Raw genomic sequence first — 11,247 nt, forward strand, 5'->3', positions numbered from 1 at the left:
ACTAAAAATGTCACCCAAATATAAATATAATAACATGTGTTCTTGCAAAACTTGATTTTTTAGATTTCATCTAAAAAAAAGTCAATCAACTGGAAAGAGCAAAATCCCTCTACCACCAGAGGGCAGTAAATACCACTCGATGCAGACGTGTGGGGTGTGCTCAAAGAGTGTCCGATGGGAAAGGAACAAAATATTGAATTCCTGCCTCTCCTTCTGTGGATGGAAAGAAGCTGGCTTGTTTGAGACCATGGAGCTAGTTGCCATAGTCTGTTAACCTCAGAGGTTGCCAGGCCCCTAAACTGAATGAATTTGAAATAGTGTTATTTCAAATTGAATGAATGAGAATGAAATAGTGTTAGTGTGTGTGTGTTAGTCACTCAGTTGTGTTCGACTTCACAATGCCATGGACTGTAGCCCGCCAGGGTCCTCTGTCCATGGGATTCTTCAGGCAAGAATATTGGAGTGGATTGCCATCCCCTCCTCCAGGGGATCTTCCCAATCCAGGAATCGAACCCAGGTTTCCTGCAATGAAGGCAGATTCTTTACCACCTGAGCCACCAGGGAATGAGATAGGAGGTAACTTATTAGGGATACTCTTCTCCAATAATTTAGTCTAATGATTGCGTACAACTCACCAGAAGAAAGAAAATATGTGCTCATGGACAGGATATAAGAATAGAGGAAAAGCAATGCTGAACAAGGCCATTTTAGGGCACATATGACCTAATGTGGAGAAGGCAATGGCACCCCACTCTAGTACTCTTGCCTGGGAAATCCCGTGGACGGAGGAGCCTGGTAGGCTGCAGTCCATGGGGTCACTGAGTTGCTTGGACACAACTGAGCAACTTCACTTTCACTTTTCACTTTCATGCATTGGAGAAGGAAATGGCAACCCACTCCAGAGTTCTTGCCTGGAGAATCCCAGGGACGGGGGAGCCTGGTGGGCTGCCATCTCTGGGGTCGCACAGAGTGAGACACGACTGAAGAGACTTAGCAGCAGCAGCAGCATGACCTAATGTTAATAGAGATGATTTCCAGGGCCTTTACCAAAGTGGTAAATTTGTTGGGACTTACCCCTAGCTCCAGGCTTCCCGCCTGCCAATACAGGAGATGCAGGAGATGTGGGTTTGATTCATGGTTAGGGAAGATCCCCTGGAGGAGGACATGGCAACCCTCCCCAGTATTTATGCCTGGAGAATCCCATGGACAGAGGAGTTTGGCAGGGTGCAATCACTAAGAGTTGGACATGACTGAAGCGACTTAGCATGCACCCTTACCTCCAGCAAAAACCCTCTTCCCTGACCAGTTGGCTGGACCCCTTCAGAAGAGGAGCGTCTAACCTGGAGCCCAAAGAGACTGGAAGATACTTTCTTTCATTTAAAAAGCACTGGTAAGAGTGGGGTAGAGGCACATGTTAGTTCTATCAGGACAAAACTTACATGAAAAAGTCAGGTCTTTATAACCCCCATATGGAGGGCGTCAGTGAGAGCCTGAGACACAAAGGCTGCCAGCCTGATCCCAGCTGCAGCTGTTGGACCAGGTGGAGGACGGCTGCCATCTGCAGTCCTCTCAACCCAAAAGACAGAGCCCCATGGCCTTGCCCCCGCCTCCCCAGGTCTCTCCCATCTCATCTCTCACTTCTTCCTCTCATCCCCTCTGCTCTAGGATCACTGACTTTCTGTTCCTTGAACCCACTCAACACTTTCCTGCTTTAGGGCACTTGAATTTGCTGTTTGTTCTGCCTGGAATGCTTTTCAACCAGACCTAACCCCAAAGGGCTCAGCCTCATACATTCAACTATCTGCTGGACGTGTCACCCATTACAGGGTCCTCACAGATGGGTCACGCTCATAATATTCCAACCTCGTCATGCATTCTTGCTTTGTGTGTGACAGTCCTGCATTGACCCTGGTTCCTCCACTATGATGGCTGAAAAGTTACTTAGCTTCTCTAGGTCTGTTCCCTCATTTATAAAATGAAGACAATAGCACCTACATTACAGGCTTTTTGTGAGGATTTAAATGAAATTTTACATCTAAATCATGTAGCACAGGGCCTGATCCATACATAGAATATGTTGGGTTAGTCAAAAAGTTCATTCAGGTTTTTCTGTAACATGTTATAGAAAACCTGAATGAACTTTTTGGCCAGCCTGATACCTCAATGAATGGCTACCTTCACAGTAAATTATAGCGTGATGTTACTGTTGTTTAGTGGCTAAGTTGTGTCTGACTGTTTGCAACACCCTAGACTGCAGCACACCAGGCTCCTCTGTCTTTCACTATCTCCTGGAGTTTGCTCAGATTCACGTCCATTGAGTTGGTGATGCTATCTAATCATCTCAACCTCTGCTGCCCCCTTCTCCTGTTGACGTCAGTCCTTCCCAGCATCAGGGTCTTTTCCAATGAGTCGGCTCTTCGCATCAGGTGGCCAAAGTACTTGAGCTTCAGCTTCAGCATCAGTCCTTACAATGAATATTCAGGGATGATCTTCGTTGTGGTGTGTGGATCTTTAGTTGTGGCATGTGGGATTGACCAGGGATTAAACCTGGGACCCCTGCATGGGGAGTGAGAAGTCTCAGCTGTTGGGCCACCAGGAAATTGCCTGCAATATTACTTTTGAAAACTCAAATACTAATTATGGATGAAGTGAAAACACAGTTTGGAGGCTTAATTCACACATTAAAGTTCAAATAAAGTCTTTATCAGATAAATTAAAGGCTTTAAATATCTTTATTTAAATATCTTTATTAAATAGAAGATTCCACTCAGCACTTGTGGTATTTCCCTTGGAAAGGGGTCTCAGAATAAACTGAAATTAGGAAAGATGGCATTTCCCCACCCTCACCTCACTTTCCACCTATTGTCTGGATGACAGAAACACAGAATGTCATTTAACTCAAGCACTGATATAAAAATCTCTGCTGCCTCTGACATTTAGCATCTTAAGCACTGGCCCAGAAAAACAGAGCATCCTCTGATGTACATTCAACTCTTTTAGTTCAGTTACAAAACATAATTCCTGAATGAACTCTAATGATTCTTGAATAATCAATGGGAGTTGGTTAAAAAGAACAAAATAATGCCCTTGAAGCAACATGGATGGACCTACAGATTATCATACTAAATGAAGTAAGTCAGAAAGAGAGAGACAAATACCATGTGATACCACTTATATGTAGAATATTAAAAATAATACAAATAAGTTTATTTACAAAACAAAAACAGACTCATGGGCATAGAAAATAAACTTATTGTTACCAAAGAGCAAAAAAATGGGGTGAGGGGGATAAATTAGGAGTAAGGGATTAACAGATACATACTACTATAAAACAGATAAGCAGCCAGGACCTACTGCATAACACAGGGAACTATATTCAATATCGTGTAATAACCTATAATGGATAATAATCTGAAAAAAATACATAGGTATAATGATCAACGGAGAAGGCAATGGCACCCCACTCCAGTACTTTTCCCTAGAAAATCCCATGGACGGAGGAGCCTGGTGGACTGCAGTCCATGGGGTCGCTAGAGTCGGACGCGACTGAGCGACTTCACTTTCACTTTTCACTTTCATGCACTGGAGAAGGAAATGGCAACACACTCCAGTGTTTTTGCCTGGAGAATCCCATGGATGGGGAAGCCTGGTGGGCTGCTGTCTATGGGGTCGCACAGAGTCGGACACGACTGAAGCGACTTAGTAGCAGCAGCAGCATAATCAAATTGGGTTCCATCCCTGGGTCAGGAAGATCCCCTGGAGGAGGAAATGAATCAGTTTTCTGTACACCTGAAACTAACACAGTATTGTAAATCAATTATATATCAGTAAACATATACACTTTTTATTTTAAAAATTTTTTAAATTGTAGTATAGTTGATTTACAATGTTGTGTTACTGCTGTATAACAAAGTGATTCAGATATACATATATATACATTCTTTTTAAATATTCTTTTCCATTATGATAAACCATTATGGTTTATCATTGCATATTGATTATAGTTTTCTATACAGTAGGACCTTGTTTATCCATTCTGTATACAAAATCTTACTTCTATTAACCCCAACCTCACTTCATTCCTCCCCCAACCCCCTCCTCACTGGCAACTACTAGTCTGTTCTCTATGGCCATGATTCTGTTTCTTTTTCATAAATTATCAAATAATTTATGAAATTCAAATGATAATTTGATTAATTGTTTCACATTTTAGGTTCTACATATAAGTAATGGTATTTGTCTTCCTCTTTCTGACTTATTTCACTTAGTATGATAATCTCTAAATCCATCCATGTTGCTGCTAATGGCATTATTTCATTCTTTTTTAACCAACCTTCCTGTTTTGTTCTTTTTCTTCAAGATTGCTTTGATGATTCTGATCATTTATGGTTTCATATGAATTTTAGAACTATTTCTTCTGGCTCTGTGAAAAATGTCATGGGTAATTTGATAGAGATCACATTAAATATGTAGATTTCTTTGGGTAGTATGTAAATTTTTCCCCCTCAAGTGCTCTTTATAGTTAAAAAAAAAAAAAAACCCTTGGCACCACCATCATTATCACACCTAACACTGGTTGAGCACATTGCTGTACTAACACTTTTAATCCCCACACCAAACCTAGGGGTAAGCAATGTACTCATCCCCAATTTGTTAATGAAGGAACAGAGAAGCAGAAGGAAGAAAAATGTCCAGAGGCAAGGTGGGATTCCCTTCCTGAAAGTCTGCCCTGAGCCTCATGGATCAAACCTCAAAATGTTAGCAAACAGAGCCTCTGCCCCTTCAACCTTCCCCAGCTAATTGTCACCTCAATTATTCCTCAGTCCCAGAGGTGATTCCCAGACACTCAGCCATCATCTGGACACAATTCAGTTGGTCAAAAGTCATACCTATGAAGCAGGGCACTCAAAGTTGGTGCTTTGGGACAACCCAGAGGGATGGGGTGGGGAGGGAAGTGGGAGGGGGTTCAGGATGGGGGAACACATGTATACCCGTGACTGACTCATGTCAATGTATGGCAAAAACCACCACGATATTGTAAAGCAATTAGCCTCCAATTAAAATATATAAATTAATTTTTTTAAAGTCATGCCTAAATCTCTCACTTAACAAGTGGTCTAGTGCGGCAGAAGCACAGCACTTTTCGCCCGCTTCATCTTAGACATTGAGTCTTGGATGAGACGGCAGGGGGACTTTTAGCAGCCGGGTCGTCCTGTTGGCTCTGGCAGCTGATGAAAACCTTGGCGTAGAGACAGCACTAAGAATGGAGAAGGAATGAAGAGAGGAGTACAGACTTTTTCGGGAAGAGCTACCTCAACCCCGTTATTGAAAGAACAGAAGAGCGGTGACTCAGAGATGATGCATCAAAGGCCAAGGCTGGTTCCTATGGGTGGGGGTCGGGGCAGGGAACAGAACCTGCTGGAGGGTGGGGAGAAGACAGCGGAGACTGCTGAGTGCTTTTCCGGAATTGCTGCATTTTAGAGGAAAGTGTTGTCTCTGTGAAAGGGAATTGTGAGCTGGAAGTGTGGTTTAGGTGAAAAAAGTTATTGAAGACACAGATGTGGATCATAAATATAGATGTATAAGTTAAACTTCAAGGCTAGCCTGACAAAGCAAGTAATGAATCCAAGAGTCAGGACTGTTTCGGGCTCTTCATTTGATGGAGAGAAGCAACTGTTTAACATTTGAAGTCTTTAAATGTGCTCATTTCCTCGTTGATCCTCTAAATTCCTAGGCCCCTTATGCTTGAGCCAGGGCAAGAATTCTCAGCATCTTCTTTCTACACGTCCACTTTAGGTTCCTCATGGCAGATCATTTCTGCTTTTGAGCCTAGCTGCAGTTAAACCTATAAAATGTCAATCTAAATGGTTTCATGTTAAAAGAAAAATGATCACCAATGAATATCCCAAGTTCACTTCTAATCTAATCTGTTTTAAATTTCAGGTATTTTAAAAGTAATGTGTTTATTGCTGCAGATAAAGTTAATGCTTCAACTTGATGCTATGTGTGATCACATTCATTATCAGGAAGAAGAATTTTGTCCTTCTGCTCCGCCAATCTCTGCTTTAGCAACCAGATTGTAAGTATGTCCCCAAGCCCAAAGGTAATGTAGAAGTCCCTCTGGACATTGGCATCTGCTATGTGAGACCCTACGCTATGGTGAGAAACACTTTATAGGGTGTTGCCATTATGAAAGGCCACTGCAGGGCCCCACAAATGGAAAAGGCCACTCCAGCAACTTAATTCCATTATGGAATCTCTTAAGAACTGGAAAAAAACAGAATGACGATTTTTGTGATATTGCCATGGTCATATTGATGGAATCATACCACCTGCTACTTGGCAGTCAAGAACAGGGACAGCTCAGAGAGAAAGAAATAAAAGCTGAAATACAGCCTGTAAGAATGGCCAAATCTGGACTTTAAAGCTGCAGAAGAGTTACTGTGTAATATAATGGCTGTATTGATGAACTGAAGCCCAAAGTGAGAGAAGGGCAAGAAAAATTGTGCTCTAGGGTTAATGCCCGGCTTCCCTGGTGGCTCTGTGGTGAAGAATGCGCCTGCCAATGCAGGAGATGCAAGAGACGCAGGTTCGATTCCTGGGTCAGGAAGATGCCCCAGAAAAGGAAATGGCAATGACTCCATTATTCCTGCATGGGAAATCCTAAGAGGAGCCTGGCAGGCTATAGTCCATGGGGTCGCCAAAAAGTCTGACATGACTGAGCCACTAAGTAACAACAACACAAGGTTAATGCCGAAATTTGAAGACTGGATTGTGTTTGGCAGCTGTGAGTAGGTCCTTTGTGAAATGTCAGTTCTTTTGCCACCTGGCACCACCTGCTCCCAAGTCCTTCAGAAACGTCTGCCTTTTAATGGAAACCTGTAACTTGAAAATGCTGATTCCTCTAGATCTTTAAGAAAGCAAATACTACTGCTTTTGTTTTCTCAAAGGTAGAATGTTCAATAACTGCCTCTGTTCTGTGTTCAAGGCGAGACCAGTCCACTGTGGCTGGGTTGGTTTCCTCAGGGTTCTCACACATGTGATAGTTCTACATGGGCTTTAGGAGTGCTGGTGGTAGTGTGTGGGTTTGTTAAAAAAATGGAGGATGAAAAGAAAGGAAAACTGTTCCAGTTAAAAAAACTTAATGACTTTTAAAAATGATTTTTAAGAAATATTTATTTGGTTGCAATCGGTCTTGGCTGCGTCATTCAGGCTCTCTAGTTGTGACACAGGCTTCAGAGCAGGCAGCCTCAGTAGTGGCAGCATGTGGGCTTAGTTGCTCCATGGCACGTGGGATCTTAGTTCCCCGACCAGGGATCGAACTTGCGTCCCCTGCATTGCAAGGTGGATTCTTAACCTCTGGACCACCAGAGAAGTTCTTTTATCTACTTTTGAATCTAATAAAACTTAAATCTGTCAGCAATATCGATTTTGAGCCTATTGTATGAAGAAGGCTGACCTAGATTTTGCAAGATTTCTTCTCTCTGGAGTTTAAAAGCTAGAGCAGCCACTATATTATATATAGCTATTCTGGAAATATTCCAGGGACAAAGGAAAAGAGAAAGTAAAGAGCCAGAGAGAACCCACGGAAAAAGCAATTCCAGGGCACTCATTGGAGGCTGATCCTGTATGGATTGGTTACTAAGGCTGTGTAACAAACAGCCCCAAAATGTGATGGCATAAAACAATCATTTTAATATATTCATGGATTACATGTCCTAGGAATCAGTCTCTGCCCACTACTTCCTGCTGGTTTACATAGCATGCTTTTAAGGAGTGAGAATTCAAATGGGTTCACAGGTAACTTGATTTTGGAAAACTGTGGAGGTTTACAGAAGGAACTATATTTGAGCAGCTGTTCTCAGTGCAACATTCAAATCTGTAGAAACACACCAAGGCTCATTGGATGAACATTTAGAATATTAGTAAATTGCTTGGAGATTCCCAAAGTTCTACTTTAGAGGATCAGACCATGTGACTGTGTTTTGTTATCCTTATTTTGTGTACTGTGTCCAAAGTTACTTTTTATTTTTTTCTAGTTTTTTTTTAATTTTTAATTGGAGGATAATTGCATTACAAAGTTGTGTTGGTCTCTGCCATACAACAACAATCAGTCATAAGTATAAAAAGTTACAAATTAAACAGAGTGAAGTAAGTCAGAAAGAGAAAGAAAAATATTGTATATAAATGCAAACTAGAAAAACATCTACTTCTGCTTCATTGACTATGCTAAAGCCCTTAACTGTGTGGATCACAACAAACTGGAAAATTCTTCAAGAGATGGGAAAGCAGACCACTTTACCAGTATCCTGAGAAATCTATATGCAGGTGAAGAAGCAACAGTTAGAACTAGACATGGAACAATGGACTGGTTCAAAATTGGGAAAGGAGTAAGTCAAGGCTGTATATTGTCACCCTGCTTATTTAACTTCTATGCAGAGCACATCATGTGAAATGCCAGGCTGAATGAAGCACAAGCTGGAATCAAGATTGCCGGGAGAAATACCAATAACCTCAGATATGCAGATGATACCACGCTTATAGCAAAAAGTGAAGAACTAAAGAGCCTCTTGATGAAGGTGAAAGAGGAGAGTGAAAAAGCTGGCTTAAATTCAACATTTAAAAAGTGAAGATTATAGCATCCAGTCCCATCACTTCATGGCAAATAGATGGGGAAACAATGGAAACAGTGACAGACTTTATTTTCTTGGGCTCTAAAATCACCGCAGATGGTGACTGCAGCCATGAAATGAAAAGATGCTTTCTCCTTGGAAATGACCAATATAGACAGCATATTAAAAAGCAGAGACATTATTTTGCCGACAAAGGTCCATGTAGTCAAAGCTATGGTTTTTCCAGTAGTCATGTATGGATGTGAGAGTTGGACCATAAAGAAGGATGAGCAACAAAGAATTGATGCTTTTGAACTGTGGTGTTGGAGAAGACTCTTGAGAGTCCCTTAGAATGCCAAGAAATCAAACCAGTCCATCCTAAAGGAAATCAGTCCTGAATATTCATTGGAAGAACTTATGCTGAAGCTGAAGCTCCAATACTTTGGCCACCTGATACAAAGAGCCACCTCATTGGAAAAGACCCTGATGCTGGAAAAGACTGAGGGCAGGAAGAGAAGGTGACGACAGAGGATGAGATGGTTGGATGGCATCACCTACTCAATGGATATGAGTTTGAGCAAGCTCCAAGAGATGGTGAAGGACAGAAAAGCTTGGCATGGTGCAGTCCATGGGGAAGCAAAAAGTTGGACACGACTGAGTAATTGAACAACAGCAACAACAATTATCCTCTAAGAAAGATAAAAAATAAAAATTAAAAAAAGCAAAAATACCCATTAGTAAAACAAAACAAACAAAAAAAGTGTTCATGCTTTTTGTAAAGTGTTTGTTCTAAGCACATTAAATGTCTTTCGAGGGTTAAAAAATATAACATGCTCATGGATTACGGAATTCAGACAAGGGTGACTTGTCCCTGCTCCACAAAGCCTTGACCTTTAGCTGGAGAAATCTGGTGCCTGGAAGCAACGCAATTGCTGAGGTTAGACTCACCTCAGAATCACCTTCACTGCCATGCCGAGCTGGCACCTGGTGGTCTGCGGAAACCCAGCTGGGGCTGTCAGTGAGAATCCCTATGCATGGCTCTCCTTGTGGTCTGGGTTTCTCATGATACAGTGGCTTCAGGGCAGTAGCTGCTTACACAGTGACTTAGGTCTCCAGAGGTGAGTGTCCCAGTGCAGGATTACCTTTTATGACCCAACTACAGAAATCACACAGGGTCTCTTCCCCACATTACGTCTGTTGCAAGTCACAAGGTGGAGGAATTTTGTTTTATTTTGGATGCACCGAGTCTCTGTTGCGGTGTGCAGGCTTCTCCAGTTGTGGCACGCGGGCTTAGCTGCAGCATATGGGATCTTAGTTCCCCAACCAAGGATCAAACCTGGGCCCCTGCGTTGGGAGTGCAGAGTTTCAGGGAAATCCCAGTAGTGTTTGTTTGTTTTTAATAAGGTATTCCTTTAAAAAAATTTTTTTTAATTATTTATTTTTGTCTGGGATGGATCTTCGATGTTCTTTGCATGGGCCTTCACCAGTTGCAGAGAGTGGGGTTACTCTTCTGTATGGTATGCGGGCTTCTCCTGTTTCGGAGCATAGACTTCAGGTGCACAGGCGTCAGTAGTAGCAGCAGGCAGGGTCTAGGCACGCAGGCTCAGTAGTAGGGTTAGGGTTAGGGTTAGAGTTTGCCCAGCTCTGGAGCTTCAGCTCAGTAGCTGTGGTTCATGGGTTTAGTTGCCACGTGGCATGTGGTATCTTCCCAGGCCAGGGATTGAACCCTGGCCCCTGCACTGGGAGTGCAGGGTCTTAACCACTGTGCCACCAGGGAAGTCCCTAGATGCTGTCTTGTTCACACAGTTTGTTCATACAGTTGGCTCTTGAGATTTCTAAAGGGGAAGCAAAAGAAGGGATCTGGTGATCTCTTAGCTACTTATTCTTCATCTCTACTGCTTTGATCTATGGAGAAAGCCAAGGAGTTAGGCAAGATATTGCTTGATCAAAAGATTTGAAAGGTGTGTTTTGGACTAGAGATGAGTAGAGCAAGGGGATGCCTGGTTTAAGGTCAGTGACAATATAATTTTGCCAAAGTGACAGGACAAAAGGGGGCTTCTGCAGAGAAGCCTTTCCTGTAGAGAGCTCTCTCCTGTCAAAAACTGCTTATGAGAGGGACCACCCACCCCCTCACAAGATACATCAGGCCCCAGAACCTGAGCTGCTACCACAATTCTATACTGAATTCTATATTTTCAATCCAAGTAAAACAAGTTCTAGTGGTCATGATTCTTAGAAAGAAATAATGTCTTGACTTTCCTAGTGATCCAATGGTTAAGAATCTGTCTGCCAAAGAAGGGGACATGGGTTGATTCCCTGGTCCAGGAAGATTCCACGTGCCACAGGACAACCAAGCCCATGTACCACAACTACTAAACCCATGTGCCCTGGAGGCCCTGCTCCGCAGCAAGAGCAGCCACCACGATGAGAAGGCTACCCGCAACTAGAGACCTTCGTCACTGCAAATAGAGAAAGCCTGCCTGCGGCAATGAAGACCCAGCACAACCAAACAACAGCAGCAAAAGATAGATTAATTAATTAAAAAAAGAAACAATGTTTCAGAATATAAATGATAGTTTATTGATGTGTGCCATACTAACCGTGGTAAAGAAGAGGAAGAAAGAGAATAAAGCCC

This window comes from Bison bison, unplaced genomic scaffold (assembly GCF_000754665.1).
Source record: "Bison bison bison isolate TAMUID 2011002044 unplaced genomic scaffold, Bison_UMD1.0 scf7180017864289, whole genome shotgun sequence".
Lineage (NCBI taxonomy): Eukaryota > Metazoa > Chordata > Mammalia > Artiodactyla > Bovidae > Bison > Bison bison.